The sequence below is a fragment of the Falco biarmicus genome, chromosome 12 (genome assembly GCF_023638135.1).
Source record: "Falco biarmicus isolate bFalBia1 chromosome 12, bFalBia1.pri, whole genome shotgun sequence".
Taxonomy (NCBI): domain Eukaryota; kingdom Metazoa; phylum Chordata; class Aves; order Falconiformes; family Falconidae; genus Falco; species Falco biarmicus.
In genome coordinates, this window is record NC_079299.1 from 11,991,758 (window position 1) to 12,008,268 (window position 16,511).

Consider the following 16,511-nt stretch of genomic DNA (forward strand, 5'->3'; position numbering starts at 1 on the left):
GTTTGAATAGTGAGTGTCTTTGATCAATCAGCCAGGCAAACAAGCTAAACTCCCTCTGAGATTCTGCTCCTTCAGCGTTTTGCTTGTCCTGAGCTTCTCTGTTTTATCTTTGAGCTGTTGGGATCAAACGGATTTTTTTAAAAGCCTGGGGAGAGTCTAGAAGTGAATTTGTGTCTAGTTTTAGCTGGAGGACTCTGCATGTGTTGGCTGGTGTGCAGCTGAGGCACAGGCCCTGCCCAAAGCCAGCTGAAACACTCTGCCTGGCTGTAGTTCTCAGGCTTTCAGTTTTGTGTCTTCAATTCACAAGCCGCCACTGATTTTTCAGGCAGTTGCTCTGCTTAATGCTAATTTTAGAATTCCATCAGTAGTTTCTAGACCAAGCTTGGCTTTGCTTTTCTTTCCCATGTTGAAATGTCTATACATCACATCACTAGGGCCAAAAAATGTGTGCCAAGTGACACAAGTTTTAGCCATGGTGCAGTCTCCAGGCAGTTCTTGTGTGCAAATTTTCATGCCAGGTCGAAGCAGGCATAATGTGGCACTAATAGCAGTGACTGTTCCTAAAGACAGACCTAAGGCAAGGTCGATCAGTATTTGCCATCACATCCTTGCAGAGCAGTGCTCAAGAACATGACATTAGTAACCTGGTACAGAAATGTTCAGGCACAGGTGGTACCTGGTGATGAAATCTGAGTTAAGTGGTTTCTAGAAGTTAAATGGCTGGTTACAGGCTCAAAGGTGACTGGGAACCAGGGTTTTTACTGGTGAGGGAAGCAGGCTGTGGGAGGAAGGGATGTCTTGGTGCTTATACCTATAGCATTCAAAATGAGCAGCGGAAATATTAAAATTGCTAAAAGCCTGCCCATGGTGCACGGAGTCTGTGATCTTGCAGTAAAACTGCCCTGCTTCTAGTGATGCCGTCTATTCCTTTCATTTGAAAGCTGTTGTGTGCTCTTGGTGCTGCTGACAGTGAGAGCTGGCGAGGGCCAAATCATTCCTCCAGCTCTATGCAGTGGCTCACTTTTGACCTGTAATATTTGGTGGGCTTTTTTTTTTTCAGCAGAAATTGTCAATCACGTTAAGGTATGTGGAGGACATGTTATTGATAGGCAGAGATCATCAAGATTTGGGATTTGTTTGGTTATTGTCACCTCTAACCTGAGTTGCATCAGGAAAGGCTGCTCACTCCTGAGCCCTGCCTGGTTCCTTCGTAGGAAGAGATGTCAGTGCTCCTGGCAACTCACTTCTGCTTGCAGAGATCAGCCCACGCTTGATCCCAAACTCCCTTGGAGTGGAGGGAGCTCAGCTCTTTGGTTTGATAGCGATTTTTCTTTCAAAGGTGGTGGTGACTGCAGTTGAAAGACATTGGTTTCTAAAATACCACCCCACCCTGCCCCTTGAAAATACAGTTTTTAACTGTCTTCAGAGAACCTTGAAACTTCTGCTAGAGTCACAGGAAGCAAAAGCAGAGATGTTAGGAATGAATGAATGAATGAAACATGCCTCATCTACTGCTGAAGTTTTTCTGTGCTCAGAGCTGTCATGCCTGGGACTCCCCAGCCAGCCCATCACATGCATTTGGAGTGAGCAGTGACTCATCCCCCTCATTCTGCTTTTACACCTCCACACATCTGCCTATGTTTTTAGAGTTGCACTCCGGTGAAAATAACAGTTTGTTTACTCAGTGAAGGCAACATTGCCAGTGCCTCAAAGAGCTCTGGATGGTCCTGCTGTTGGTGAATGGCATTGGCATTTTCCTGAGTTATGTGAAACTGCTTTGACATGCTCTCAGAAATATTCTAAAGAAATAAATGGAGGCAAAGGGTGGTGGTGTGGTGTGTGTTCAGTAATTGTGCTTTGACACAGAAGGGGCTGGAATTTGCACCCTTGTGGCATGCAGGTTGCTGAGCCTCTGTTCAACCAGCCTGCACTGCACCCTGTCACTCTGCAGCAGTTCAACCCGGAGTAGTATGTGACCACCTTCCCTAGGAGAACATTTGGGAGGAAAGGATTTGTGTTCGCTGAACCCAGAGAGATTGAGATACCAGAAGAAGAAGGACATTTCCTTTGCATTTCACTGGAATTGCGATTGTGACTTCCAGGTGACAGGTCCCTCCCAAAGTCCAGGGAGATACCAGACAGCTTTGCACTAACTCACGAGCCAGAGAGATTAGGGCTTGCCTGTCAGCTTGGTTCGACGGGGATCTTTGTAGGAGGGATGCAGGGAACTCTCAGTGTGTCAGTGGTGCCCTGGCAGACCCTGGAGAGCTGTGCCGGGCTGTTCTGTCCTCCAGGCAGCAGATGCAGCTGTGCACAGGAGCTGCTTCCCACACAGATGGTTTCTTTAGACCAAGCAGAGTTCTTAATATGAAGCCGGGCAGCAGTGCTGGCTCCAGTTTCAGCTGTCAGTAGCAGACGTGAGATCTCCTCTCAGGACCAGTGCCTGGAGTAACTTCCTTGCACCCAGCGTACAGAGTGAAAGCAGGTCTTGGCCTTCTACAACCATTTTACTGAAGTGAACCACACGCTCACTTGGGGCAACGCCTGAGTAGATGCCTCACCTGAAACCTGCTAGTAAAACAACAGAGCACTGTTTTTCTAACTTCAAAGATACGGGACCATCTTAGTTGAGCATCTTTTACTTCAGAGTCAGAACTTCCTCTTTTTAAGTTTCCTTATTGCACACTTATTAAAACCAGACTTCTGTGACCCTTATATTTTGTCCCCTTCAAGACAGCTGCTAAATATGTCTTTAAACCCCTCAAGTGTTTGCAGGTTTGTGCATGACAGGGCAAGTGAGAGTGAGAGCTGGTAATAGAGGACAGCAGGAGCTCTCAATTTCATGCTCTTTCTATTGCTTTCAGGTACCTCTAAACCAAGGTGCTCCACAGCCATGCAGTGCAATCTGCAGCGATGAGACTGCTCTATCTTTTTCATTTTGATTTCTTTGGGTTTTTTGCTGACCTGAAAGTCTAATCCCTGCCTCTGTGCCTTGTTGTCATTCAGTTCCTGCAGCACAACTACTGGCTCCTGTTAGTGTGTGAAGTACAGTTTAACTATGACATGAGGTCTTATTCCTCAGCCCAAAGCCTAACGGAGAGAACAGCTTAACATATGTAATCAGCTCCCAAAACTGTTGTGCGTGGAATGCTTATGCATGTTCCCCCTTTCCTAGACAAGTCCATCATTAAATCATCCCAAAACATGCTACAAGTACACGCAGACATGTTCATCCTGTTACAGAAGAACGGCTTGTTACTGATTCCAGGACTCCGCGTTTCTGAGGCACGAGGTAAGGAGCATGCCACGGGCTGTCATCCCTCACATCACACATCACTTGCTATGCACTGGCTGACCTCTGCCAAAATATTATCCTAGCAGTCATGCCACATTTGGCTGTGTGAGGGGTGCCGGTGCCCTCAGCCAAGCAGAAGACCATAGCATTGCAACTGTTAAGTGTAGGCTCAGAGAGGTGGCCAGATCCTTGGCTGCCATAAATTGTTAGGGTTGGGCTAACCTCAGAAGAGCTACCTGCACTTGCAGTGCATAATCACCATTTAGGAATCTAGGCCATTAACGAGGCAGATGGTCTTAATCCTCTTCTTATTGGATAGTTGTGCACATCACAAGTAAGACTTATTGGACTGTTATGGGCAATCAGCAGAGACCTCAAGGACTAAGTGTCAGTAGAAATTGAATGATTTTTGCCTCTGCAGCTGGTCCCTCCCAGCCAGGTTGGAGCAGATGGCAGGCGAGAAGCTCTCCGTATGGTACCTGTTGGGTCGCTGAAAAGAAGATCAGTTCTCAGGACAGTTACAGCTTCCATAAAGAATAAATTAACCACCCATTGAGCTGAATAATAGCTCTAATAGCCAGGAAACACCTTAAAGAATAGATGTGCAGGTAAATCCTGTCACAGATCCATCTGAATCAGAATGCTGAAACCCCTGTGAGAGTTGACCGATGTGTTTATGCTGAAAACTGCATTCCTCACTGGTGGTATGATTTCATTACAGTTAGTATCATAACTCAAAAACTCATTTATCTGTCTTTGTCAAGCACCAGTATGGCATGACAGGGGGAGAAAAAGACGTGTTGCTGTACAAGCTCAGTGAACACTTCAGCTTACCGCAACACAATCTTTCTTTCTTCTTTCCCTTGTGCTACTGCCTCAGCCATTTTTGAGTGCTGGCCCTGCTACTTTTTATAATGTGTCATAGTGCCCATGGACACCCACCTCTACCTTCCAGCTTTCTCTTGCTAGCGTACACTGAACGTCAGTTCAGTGCCAAGGATCGGGCCCCATGAGTCAGTGTGATTTTTTTTTTGGCCACTCTTGGTGACCCTTTTCAAATAGCAAAGCCTTTCAGTAGAGTTAATGAATTATTCTGCAGAGGCCAGGCAGTTTCTGGAACGCTGGACTCAGACATCACAGAACTAATCCTCCTGTAGCCCTGCCACTGAAAACACATCAGTGTTTCTCCCCTTCAGCTTCCTTGCATTTCAGCTACTAGTACAGGACCAGGTTCATTCTGGCTGAGCTGTGTTTCATGAATCATGGCAAGCCACTCCTTGCAGAGATGATAATCGTTCTAATCCTCTATCACTATCTCCCAAAGCCTTAGGAACATGCTGGATAAATATTTGCAGCAATAAAGAGGCCTCAACTCCCTGTGGCTGAGCAGTGTTAAAATCTGACCTTCTGCTTTGAGCTCATCTCAATTCTAAAGCTTGAGTGTATGACAAGCACAGATGATTTACTCAGAGCAGGGCTGAAAGGAGAGTAAAGAGAGGGCGATGGCATCCTGAGCTAGAGACTGCTCTGATGTATGCATGGATTAGATCCCATGCTGGTGTGAACAGAGTAAAGTCAACACAACTGTCATGGTATACCTTTAGCTGAATATCATGTCCTTCAGGGTAATAGTTGCTGAACTATAGCATCAGAAATATGCATTATCGAAAGGAAAAAATCCTGAAACATTGTCACCAGGTCTGCTGTTTGACCTTCTAGAGTGGGACTCAGTCTCTCCCACGTGCACACATGCTCTCTTTTACGACAGAGTACCAATGGCTGCTGCACTGTTCATTTAGCCTGTGTGCTCCTCCATAATCACTAGACCAGCAACGAGATGTTAAGAAGACCTTTTCTCCACCTGCCTCTTCTGCACAGGGCAGGGCAGCCCTTTGCCAAATGGAGCAGCTTCACAGCTGTGCAGGACCGAGCAGGTCAGTGTGGGCACTGGGGTCCAGCCCCAGAGCCTTTCTATGCTACGGTTCGTAAGAACCAGAGCCATTCGTATTGTAACTCAGTGCTGATCTCAAGTTGCCCTAGTCTGTCTCCAGGTTACTGGGAGGCTTTTAGTGAGCCTTAGGTTATGAAAAACTCAGAGGAAGGCAGAGCACCTGAGGAGCAATGTCTCCGTACAGGCCCTGAAGAGGCTGGGGCTAGTATTTCTCTACCATTACTTTGTGACAGCAATGTACTCATAAGCACGTCAGAAAATCAAGGTGAAGTAGGCAGTGCCAAGGCTCATTTCTCTGGTTCAGCAGTCCTGATAGAGGCAGGGACTGGCTGGGAACCTGGGGAAGGATGCGTGCACCTGTATGGTGTGCACATTCACGGGCAGAGAGGAAGACATACCGCTTGTCAGGGAGGCAGGCTGCCAGCTGCAGGGCACCATAACCCTGGGAGTTAATCTGCCACTGCCAAAACACAGCCCTCTCCTCAGAGCCAGCACCCCCCACGTTCACACAGCTCTTTCAGAGACCACCACCACGGGGACGGTTTGCTTTCTGGTACAGCCTAACAGTGGCTGGAGGGAAAGCTAAGACGGCAGTCGGACTCACTGCTTTGAATGTGTAGCTTGTTTGCTACTAAAATCTCACTCTAGAAGTTACATTTCCCCTCAACACTACAGCTGGGTGTGCTGTTAAAAGCACTCGGATTGTCAAAGCAAGCTGGTTGCTGCTTGCAGGAAGATGTGCTGGACTCTGCTCACTAAATGAAGACATGAGCTGTCAGGCACGGACAACACACTGTGTGTTTATGTCCGCCTTGCTGACAGACAATTTCACTTTAGCAATAAGCAGCTGAAAGTGGAAGGGGTTATTTGTTTTGCATTTTACTTTTTGTCAGTAATTTTCCAGGGGAATCGCTCTAGCTCTGCTACCTGCTGCTAAACGGGTCCTCAGAGACAGCAGCGCCTAGCTCCCCTCTTCAAGAGAGTAGCCTGGTCATGCATGTTTCTGTTTCATGTTTTGCTGGCACTTGAGGCTTGGCTGCATGAAAAAAATAAGACAGCATTGAATGTTATGGATCATATTATTAGAGAGAATTGGGAAAGAGCAGTCTTACAGCAGAATAAGAGTGTCCTTGCAGCGGCTGCTCTCAGATGCCACAGTCTCTTCCTCCTGGTAGGCAAGCTCTGAGCAGGCTACCATTTCACAGTAATGTCAGTACTCAGGAAAGAAAGGAGGCTTTCATTTTTAAACCATTCCTTTCCAGGTCAGCCATGAGGTGGCAAAGTAACTGGTGTGAATTCAGCGCCTGCACCACTCGCAGACTGCCAGCCCTTGGTAAGCAGAGCTGTGGCATCCACCTCCAAGCAGGCAGAGCCATGGCAGGAGCTGTGCAGGTCTGTGCGCCCACTGCACAAAGGACCGCCATGCCCTCCCTGGGGGCTGGGGCTCAGCTTGGGAGCACGGCTCTGTCTCTGTGCCCATCTCCATGTGTGGCTTTTCTCTCCAGAGCACAAGCACTGGAAATTGGTGGCGCAGTGAGTGACCCTCTCAGAGACTGGACAGCGAACAGTACACATGGCTGCACTTCAAACCTCTTTTTCTTCTCAAGTCCATGGAGAGGCCAAGTGAGTACGATGGGACAGAGACTGTGTTTTTACAGAGAATTAATTGAAGACAATGTTGAACAGAGATACTCAGTATTTTTTTGCTTCCTTGAGGAATGGCTTGTCTTTTCTTGATATAAGGGGGTGGACAGTTTTTGCATATGAAAAGAAATTGCTTCTACTTTTTCTCTCCAGACTGCCTCTGCTCTTGCTCTCAGAGCTGCCCGATCACCCAGCCCTCAGCTTTTCAACAGCTGCAGTCCCTTTATTTCAACAAATGATCACACCTACTAAACTGGTGTGTTCCATATTGGGCATAAGGTACTGAAATCCCTCACATTCTGGGATTTCCTGGCAGGTAAGGGACACAGGGAGCTCAGTACCTTACAAAACCAGAGCCTGTATATTCCGAATTTTCTTCCTGAGACGCTAATCATAGAAAAGAAACAAAATCCTCTCATATGTTGGCTCCAATATGCCTGGCTTATCTATGGGGAGGAAATCTTCAATGAAGTCAGTATTGGTTCCCATTTGTTGCTACAAGTTCATGCAGATAATACGGGATCAAATCTTCCTCTGAATTTGCAAATGCGTTAAAGATTCAGCCTGGGACGATGTGTCTTGTGTACTTTGGAGGCTTTGTGTATATATGTCTAAATGGGTGGCCTGGGGGTTACGGTTGGCTCTGACTGCCTTTGTCTCACAAAAAGGCAGTGCTTTGGGGGACATATTTCTCTGTTTTTCTTGCAATGCTGTGCATTAATGCCGTTCCTCAAGCTAAGAATAGATAGTCTTCATCTTGATGGTTGTTAAAAGAGCATGGACCAGAACAGCAAATCTGAGTAATATAGAGGCTAAATCCTGCTCACGGCTGCACAGACTTCTGTACAACAACTTAAAAGTTAATGATGCACTAGGGAGGCTGGGGTGTAGATGAAGTACCGTAACAAAGAAGTGCTGGTTGAAAAACCACTCTCAGAGATCTCTCTGGTTCCTTTATCTCAGTGTAGGATGTAATTTCAAATAAGGTCTCACAGGGATGTGCTATGAGCCTGGCTCTGCTGGATATTTTCATTAAGGTCCAGTGGGACTGACTGGAGAATATATTTATATCATTTTGCAATTGCCTTCTTGCCAGAAAGGACTGAAAGCACCTGGAGTGAGGGCCTGAGTTAAAAATGATCTGGTCTAACAGGGGAAATGGCCCAGAATGAAATTCAGTGGTGAAGAAGGTGAAACATTATATTTAGGAATGTACAAGGGGCAGAAGTACCACAAAATAAGACCCAGGGGTCACAGCAGGTCATGAGATAAATACAAGTCACAGGTACTCCACTATGGCAGTTGTTCCCCCCCATCTACTTGGTATAAGATGAGGACAGATCAGATTAATTTGTGTGAAGGAGAACTTACGCTAGATATAAAGAAAAATTTTGTTACCATGAACCTTGTGAAGCGCAGCTAGTAGCCAAGAGAGGCCACAGGGTCCCTGCCATCATGGGTTTAATAACAGATTAGATGAAAAACTGTCAGGGATGACCACTGTGTGCTTCATGCTGCCCCAGGGCTGGCAATGATGGAGGTGTCCTCCTCAGTCCCTGCAGCTCTCTGCATGCTCAGGATGGTGCAACGTCAGGCATATATGCCTGGCAGGTCCTCCAGCAAAGTCCTCCCCTGTGCTCAGGCCGGCCAATGATCCAGAGGTGCAAAGGGGACATGCTGGGGAGGTGATGCTGTTCGTGCTGCTGCTGTGGGGCCCAGGGAGGCCACTGACACCAGGCACCACTGCTGGGAGGAGACTTCACCACCAGCAGTGGCCACCTTTAACATCTAGGCTTCCACAGCACGGGGATGGACAAGTCAGCACTGTCTCGCTGATCCCTCCTTGCTGTTTCACTGCTAGGTGTGGAGCTGGTTCTGCCTTCATTAGGCAGCAAGGTGGAACTTATCCTTAAATTCTTTTTTGAGGGAATACACTTTCACTACACAAATAGTCCCCAGATGTCAGTAGGCAGCAAGAATAAGGCCTGGAGGAACAGGATTTTTATTCTGTGCCAATTGTGGAACAATTGTGCAAACTTGCTGAATTTCTCCATGTGGAAGAAGAGGGCATTTCAGCCACCATGTGTCTGTAAGGTCCTATGTGGACTTTACAAAAAGAAAAGGGAAAGTGAGAGTGTTGTTGCCATATGGTAAGAAGAAACAAAAGAGCACTGACCAGGGTTTGGGAAAATAGTTTAAGAAGATTGGATTTTGAAGCATTCACATACACTTTGAATAGCTCCTTCTCTGCAAAAGCCCGTGATTATTTCAGAAAGTTGCCAAGCAACACAGAGGCCATATATTGTAAAGACTGTATAATCCAGGCACTTGCTTCTTAAAACACAAAAAAACAGGATCTGAAGGACAGATCAGGGAAACCTTACTTTTCTGAGCATCTGCTGGGTTTCTTGTCCCTCTGCTTCTTCCACACACGGGAATCCCTCCCCTGCCCCCCATATTCCTTCCTTGCTTCATTTTTTGTATTGGGAAGAAAGTAAAAACAGTGTGGTCAAAGAAAGAACAAAAAACTATAAGAAGAGGCAAAACTAAGTGTGACAGCATTGCAGTAAATAAGGAAACACCCGTTAAGTTGGGCATTAGCAACGCAGTTTGTATTTGAGCATTTCCAAATAGATCTTGAAAAATACAGCCCAGCTCTGCACCGTTCACTTATCCGCCTTTGCCAAAAGGAACAAAGGCAGTTGCTGTAACACTCACGGGAGAGGAAAAGAGGGAGAAAGAGATGAACTTTTCACCATTTTTTACTGGTTTTAGTTCTACTTTCTGAGGGAGCCAGTGAACACCAGGCTTTAAAGCAGCTGCCTGGCACTACTGTAAAGGCTGGGGGAATGCATACTGTGTGTGTGCAGAGGGGTGGCAAGGACGTGTGCATAGTCCCCACCGTGCTGCTCCTTCATGTCTTCTCTGCAGACTAAGCCCCTTCCTCTACATTCTGCACTACGCTCACTGGTTTCCCTGTGTCACTGCAAATGCCAAGTGATAATTAGGTTACTTTCTTCTCTTTTGAAAAGCTACAAGTCTTAAACTTTGTTTTTCATAAACAGGTTGTTGGAAAAGTTGTTAGCCTCCAATATGCAGTTAATCTTTGGACAAACAGACTTTAAATGGCACACTGTTGTCTAGCAACTATACTATAAACAGCCCTCCATTTGTGTCCTGCGGGTAATCACTGATTTCTTGGGGATTAAAGCTTAAGTAACACTCCAATCTAGGTGCGTGCATCAGACCACAGCGTATTACAGCAGATTATGCCTCCTAGAATACAGCTTGCTTAACCATTTAGAATCCCAACAGAAAACTGACTGCTGTAATGATAAGAAAATGAGCACTAGCTTGTAAAATAACTAATATTTTGAGTTATGATGTAGAACATTTTACTGGCAGACTCAAAAGGATTTCTGTCATACAGAAGGGTGGGGTGGCAGATAAGAAAGTAGAAGATCTCATCTAGGGTGATTCTGAGTTATTTCAAATATATCTAGATAGCTGCTGCCCAACAGCCTCTGCATGTTCTCTTGTATTTGGTGCCTCATGCCACAGGTACGGAGTTTTACCTTCCAGTGGTGTGCAGGACCATGCTGCAGTGAGCTGTTACAACTCACTCACAGGCACAGAGACTCAGGACTGATTGAACTGACTCTCTACGTGTTGTGAATACAATTTACTAGATGCATCTGCTTCCATAGATCACCGTCTGCTTAAGAGACTGAAAACATGTGCTATTGCTAAATCACTGCATTTAACACCTTCCGCAGTGAAGCTCCCCTGCGGCATGTACTGTCTATGGTTGCTCGTAGTGTCAGCGTAATGCTGGGTAATGGATGAATGGGGTGGCCTGGGGCTGGCCGTAAGGAAAGAGCAATTGTTCAGTTGAATTTAAATGAAATTTAAAATAAATCACAGGCCCTAGATTTAGAATAAATCTCAGCATTTGTGGGATTAGAGTTTGAAATGCTGACCTCCCACGCTGAAAGAAATACAGGTCTGTGGGTGGGTAATGCTACATATCTGTTGGAAAATGGGCGTTTAACTGAAGGAATTACGTTCAAGACATTTATCTTAAGGTTTACCTTAAGAATTCACATTTTAAAGACAAGTTTGATAAGATCTGATAAAACAAACTCATGCTGGGGTTCCCCAGTTCCCCACCCTTCCATTATGATCTTATTTTAATGGCTAGTTCATGACCCACAAGCCTTAACTAAATTCTCCCCTCGCCCCTGCAACACTCAGGCTCTCCAGGCTTTACATGTTAAGAGAGGAGGCAGCAGAGGCAACGCGCTCACTTAGCCTGTCTGAAACCTGGTGTGCAGGAATGGGTAAGCTGTTGTGACTGCCCCCCCTTTTTCCTAGCCCAGCTGAGCTGGAGCAGCTCTTGCAGCTCCTGCAGCAGCAGACCCCTCTGTCTGCAGGCTCAAGCAGAAAAAGTATGGGGAAAGCGGGGAGCAGCCTCCCTGAAGTGAAAGACCTTCCTATGGCCGAGCCAGTGTGAGGGTTGCAGTATGCCAGCTTTTCTTTCCAGCTGTGCCAGAAGGCATTTGATGCTTATGGCCAGTTTTTGAGTACTCGGCAAGTTGGTGGAACAGTGCAAAGGGCACCCCAAGTGCTAGGCTGAAACCTACTTACATACCAGTGCTTTCCACATACTGTGTGGGTGACCTGGGAAAGAATCCACGGATGTAAGTGATATCCCAGGGAACGTGGGCTTAATTCAAATGCCCCCCACTGAAACGCCACCATTTCAGACACCTTTATTCTTTAGCATTTGTTGGCAATGGGAAAGAGGTGATCCTACTTCCCTAATTGTGGGGTGTAGGCTTTAAGGTCTTAGGATGTAGTGACAGGGAGATTTTGTACCCTGCATCGTAAGCATTTAAAAGAAGCATCTGTTAGACCCATTGAGGATAAAGGCATGCTCCAGAGCTGTCTGCGTTAGAGTGGGAAGAGTTGGCACAACTTTTTTTGGAAGGCGCTACACAAACAGTCTGATCCCACCGGGACTTGAGTTTTCAGTTCTTGCCTCCTGAGGATTTTCGCACAGTTGTGTCCTCCGGTCTCAAATCCCCAAAGCAGGTTCATAGGTGTCCATGTCTTCTTTCCTCCTACTGATCTCTGCTGAAGGGGATGTATCTGGTAAAGTTAGTATTTTTTGCACAGCACATCCCATAAAGTTTCAGTGGTATAATTAGATTATGCACCGTATGGAGAAATAGATTCCTTATATGCTCTGTATTTGTATTAAAAGAAACTACAGCATTATCATTTCCACCCACCCCCCCCCCTCCCCATTTTTTTCTTCTTAATTCCCTTCCAGATCAGCTCAAATGCCCTCCCTGATTTCAGCAGACTCTGGAACAAACTCAAACAGAATATAGACAAAGTCTTGGTCCTGTTAAGTTCAATGGCAAAATTCCTGTTGCCCAGAGTTTTGGACTGTACAAAATTAACTTTTAGATGAAAGAACAAACAGTTCAAAACCTTGTGGGACTAATGAAAATCTGTCAATTGCTGACAGATTTGCATCAATGTAAGTGAAAATAACGCATATTTGGGTAAGACAGAGGCAAACCCCCTTCAAACATGGTGTGAAAGCAGTAATGTCTCTAGTACTAGAGCAACTTTCAACACATGATGAAAATCAAAGCTTAAAAAAGTATTACCTCTCTAAAGGTAGCATTATGAACTGTATCAGCTTTTGAGATGTGGTCATTTTAAAAGCCAGCAACCTTGATAATGTCCTTTGGAGATTATTGTTTGTTAGTAGTGTACATTAGGAATCAAGCAATCATACAGAGTGCAATTAAGCGCATAATCACAGATATTTTTGACATCTGTCTGCTTATAGGCTCCATGACATTTTTTTGCATCTCCCCTCCTGCAGCCTAGTGTCTTCAATTAATTTATCATGACCATCTGTGTTGTAATTTTTCCTGCTCAGCTTGCCTTTCTACATCTGTTTTTTGGCTGAATATTTCATGACACTTCATAATTTTCACTTACAGCACTAAAAATACAGAGCTAATACTTGCTCAGTTAAGTTCCTCGGTTAAGATAATCAGCAACTAAACAGACCACTACACTTCTGTTAAATGACACTTTATAATGGTGAACAGAAAGGCAAGAAGGAAGCAACAACATTTTAAAAACTGCGTACCTCTGAAGCACACAGGTAAAACCATCAGTGGTTCTGCCAGCTACCACAGTGCATGCTCTGAATCCTCAGCTTACAGGGTGTTTCAGAGGGAAGGGGATGTGTCGCGGCCGGAAGGTTATTTGGTTGTTGTGCTCTGGGTAGTCTCCATGAGTATAAGTGTTTTTGAGGGCCATGGCTAACTACACTCACTGCTTCAGGGTTAAGGATGCTCTAAAGTACAAGGAGTGGTGTAGATCCAGGCTCTCTTTGCTAATTACAGTGTATCAGAAGGAACAAGCAGCTAAAGCTGACTGCACTGAGTGGGCAATGCATGCCACGAAGAAGAAACATTTGTAGGTTTTTACTTCCTAATGCCATTGAAATTAGGGGCATAGTGCTCCTAGAGTAGGTAACTCATTCCACCTCCCTAGAGTAGGTAACTCATTCCACCTCCCTACAGTGAATCAAACTTTTTCTATTGCTTTCCTAGAGTCCTTTGAAATGTTTAGCTTGGGAGCTCACACACAATAAATGTTTGGCCGTGATACAAATCTTTTACCTGCAGTCACTGCTTCTGCCTGATTTTCTTTCCTTAAATTTCTTCCTTTACTCAATACTAATTTTAATCAATCTTTTCCCACTCCTGGCACTGTAGCATCCCGTCATTCTGTTTTCTATGGCTTCAGGATCTCTAGGTTTTTGTAAACCATAGCAACCATCATCTCCTAAAAGAGGGAAGGAGAGCAAAAACCACTTTCAGAGCCTGCTGAGATACAGTAACAGGTCTGTCACTCAGGAGCTTGTATAAGGTGACAGGAGAAAAGCTGTTCACTTTAGCAAGAGCTATCCTTGCAATAACGTTATGGTATGTTTATCCAAGACAAAAGTTTTTGATGAAGTACAACCTTCTCTGTAACAGCCCTATCTAACAAGTTTTCCTGAGGAAGACCATACCATGTTCTTCATCCAGCTGTGCCCTGGAACACAATATCCAAGTATCTACCTCTTTTACTGACCCAGGACAGTATTTTCTGAGTTTAATTTTTTAACCTTCTGGATCAGTGGTCCCTGATGGTGTACCTCTTGGGTGAGGTCACACCCTGCAGCGGCTGAGGTGGCAAATCCAAGCGTTTAAGCCTTGCTGGGCAGAGCCACATGGCCATGCCCCAGCAACAGCATGTGAAGGGAGAAAGGGGCAGCCCCACGGTGAGGGGGGAGAGAAAGAGATATTCACTAGAAAAGTCACAGTCACATTGCCAGTTTTTCTCAAATGAGCCTCAGCTACGAAAAGGCTGGGGACTGCTACCAAAGACTGAATGAACTTTCTCTTTTTTGCTCATAGTGCGCTTCTGTGTGGGTGGGCTGACTGGATGTGAAGTAAACAGCAGGAAGATCTTCCCAGTGAATGAAAAACTGCTTTGCTGAGGGAAAACAAGCACTACAAAAATATGACAAATAGCTCTGAAAGTGGCACTTTTCAAAAGCAAGGGTTTAAGCCTATGAAAAAGGCAATGTTCCCTCTGTGAGCCCCATTATATTCATTGACACGTTTCACCAATTTGGCCAAAAAACCAGCAGGGCAAATATAACCCTATCACATTATATTTCATTTTTCTCAGTGATTAATTGAGATTATTTGCTTGTGGTTGGACCCATGCAGAAGACAGTGGCAGCATGATTGCTACCAATTGAAGAAGTCCATCTTTAGTGCCAGTGTAAGAAGTCTACGGCTTTGATACCGAAATACACAGCTAACATCACAAGGGCTGCAGCTGTGGTGTTAGTAATGTCCTCAGGTGAGTCAGGGCAGCACCTGGTAAATCATGAAAAATAGCTGTCCCAAATGGACAGCACTACAAATTACAATATGATGAAACTTGATTGTTATGGCATGTCTTGAAAAAGGTATCACTGAATAAATCTTTGCTCCATCTATCTTACCAGAGTGCTGCTACTGAGCAACTGATGATTTGAGTGCTGACTGATCAGGTAAGTCATATCAGTACAACAGTATAAGAATCCTTGGTTTCAACTACTAAATAAGGTTATAGGAAAGACAAATAATTTTTCCCCTGTGAGGCTTATATATCTGCAAAGAAATGCTCCTGAAGATATTCCCCAGTCATCGGTGTTTCTAATTTGTGGCAGGAATTCCCCAGGAATTCACTGCATTGAAAATACAACAACTCATTTACCTGGTACCTAAGTATTTTCAAGATGGGGTTTGTTCTGCATTAGTCAGAGTTGATGACTTTTGAAATAAGTTTTAATGGATGAAAATATAAAGGTCTTTAGCCATGTAAGATGACTTTTAATTAAAACTCAACATCCCATCTTAAGTAGAGCACTCCCAGAATGTTAGAAACCTCTACAAACTGAGTAGTATGCTGGGCTGGAGTTGAAGCTCAGGACAGAAACATAATCCCCCACAAATAATTAGAGCAGAAAATGCTTCTAATCTCTTTGTTAGTCTGGTTGTGTTATTTGATCTAATAATAAACTAGATATTAAAAAAACTCAACTTCCTCATACATTTTAATTTAGACTGCACTGGGCATCTTTTAACCTGTAATTTTTTAGCTGGTCTGATTTATGCATGTACTGTACAGACATACACAGTCTGAAACACCACTGTCCTCTGGCTGTATGAGTACCGCATCAATACTAAGGTGTCAGAATTTGGGCGTAATTTATGAAAGCTTTCCAGCAGGGACATATGAAACCTTACAATGCTTAGGTTTCACATGTCCCTGAGGGGTGTCACCAGGGACACCCATGGTGTGCTTTCCTTAACCACCGCCGCAGCTCTGCAGCCCTCTGGCACGGCTCGGGCTGCCCTTGGGTTTGGTGGTGGTTTGGCTCCTGGCACTGGGGATGTGCCTGCGCCTTTTTGCACTGCAGGAAGAGACAGGGCAAGGAGCTGTGGGCTCGCAGAATCGCTCCCGCCGCATGTGGCTGGGACCACAACCCGTGGCATGGGGGCTTGGTGGGGTGCAGGGCTGCCCCCTCACTGCCCATGGCATTGCCCTCTCTCCGGCGGCCTGCGGTCCTTTGCATCTCACTGACCCCTTACTAAATACCACTCTGCTCACCGACCCCTTGCTAAATTACAATCATTTCTCAGGGCTTCTAAAATCCACACACATCCCTCGCAGCTCCCAGTGCCCGGACCCCTTCTCACAATGCGCTTATTGCCCAGGTGAAGCGCTACCCTCTGACCCTGCCTGTCCTTCACCCTCTCAATAGCACAGCTCTCCCTCCTCCGCCTCCTCTTCACCTCCCCCGTGTCCTTCCAGCTCCTATGCCGACCCCTCGTCCTCCTTCATCTCTCCAAACCCAGTGAAACCTGCGTGGCTTCTGTGACTGACCCCCCTGGACAGCTGTAGCTGTAACTCAAGGCCCTGGCGAGAAACAAATTCAATAGGTCCGTTATGTATCAGTGCAAATTTCATCTAGAGAGGTAAGTC